Source organism: Psammomys obesus, unplaced genomic scaffold (assembly GCF_907164565.1).
Source record: "Psammomys obesus unplaced genomic scaffold, mPsaObe1.curated_primary_1811, whole genome shotgun sequence".
In the NCBI taxonomy this organism is placed as follows: Eukaryota; Metazoa; Chordata; class Mammalia; order Rodentia; family Muridae; genus Psammomys; species Psammomys obesus.
This window is the reverse complement of record NW_026596396.1, coordinates 2,281,286-2,282,840: the sequence shown is the minus strand read 5'-3', so window position 1 is coordinate 2,282,840 and position 1,555 is coordinate 2,281,286.

Below are 1,555 nucleotides of genomic sequence, written 5' to 3'. Positions count from 1 at the left end.
CCTTGGCAGGCTGCCTCTCTGTCCTTCCCCTCTGACTTTCTCCTCTGCTAGGGCAAGCTTATGGAGGTGCTCTCAGGGGAGTGCCAGCAGGGGTTGGGGCTTCTCAGTTGGATCCTGAGTCAGCGTTTCTCTGCCAGGGGTCGGGGGGGGGGGCGCCGGTGATAGAACTTGCTGCTAGACCTTATAGCGTTGGACCCAGGAGAATCTCAGGACGTGTAGAATGACCACAGTCCCAGATCCCGAGCTGTAGTTTGTTTGCTAGGAGCGGCTGGCAGCACTGGAGATCCATCACTATGCAGCCGCTGTGCGCCTCTTTATCCTTCTGCTCCACTGTGGCAGGGTGGTGGCGTTTGGAGGAGTGCCCAAAAGGATTGGGTTTTCTCGGCCCCGATCTCGGATTGGGGTACAGACAATGTGGTCTGTGGCAGATTCTGCTCTACACCTCCTGCCTCCTCCAACGAGGGAGTAGGGATTTTGAGCTGGGCGTGCAGCTGCAATCAGTGCACAGCGCGGGAGCTCAATCGTGATGGCGGCAGGTACCCGTGGTCGGAGAGACCTTCCAGGGAAAGACTGGGTGACCCGTGAGCAGTCTGGCAACTTTCCTTCCCTGTGGGTTTTTTTGCGACTGGGACTCTCAGCCTTAGGCCCCCTTGTGCCCACCAAACAGCCTGAGAAATTGATCGGGACAAGCAGGCTTGCGGCACCAGCCTGGAGACCCAAAGCCCGCGTTGCCAGGTTCTCTTCCGGGTTCTGGCTGGGCAGCCGAGAGTGGATCCGACGGATTCCCACGCCGTGGGAGCCTCCCCTCACTTGGGAAACAAGATTGATCGCTGTTGTTTTAGGGCCCAGAGTTCAGTCTCCGGGTCGCTGCATAGAGTGTGTTGTCCTGCTTCTCAGACATTGTGTTCTCCCGGTGCCGCCATCTTGGCCCCTCCCCTAAATTTATTATTTCTAGAAGCATCCAGGTAGAATTTTGGGATCCCTTATGTGTAATATCATGTCATTTATACAGCTAGTTTGACTTCTTTTCCTATTCCTATCCCTTTAATTCCCTTCTCTTCTTGCTACAGTGAATGCTTTGAGCACAATTTTGAAAAGGTGTAGAGATAGTAAACATCTCTTATTTCAGTACTTTTTCCCCCTTTCATTTACAATTTATTTATTTATTCATTTTATATCCTGATTGCAGCCCCCTTCCTCTCCTCCCAGACTCTGTCCTTGCACACTCTTCCCGAGTTACCCCCTCTCCTTCTCAGAGAAAGGGGAGGTCTCCCTGGGTACCACATTTACACAATGGACTACTACTCAGCTTTTAAAAACGAGGAAACCGTGCAATTTTCAGGCGAATTGAAGGAACTAGACGAGATCATCCCGAGTGAGGCAACCCATATACAGAAAGATACACGTAGTATATACTTCTTTAGAAGTGGATATTAGTCATATAGCACAGGATAACTATGCCACAAACCCTTTCTTTTAAAAATGAAATTGAGTGCTCTAGAGTTTGATGCATATATATATATATATATATATATATATATATATATATATATAT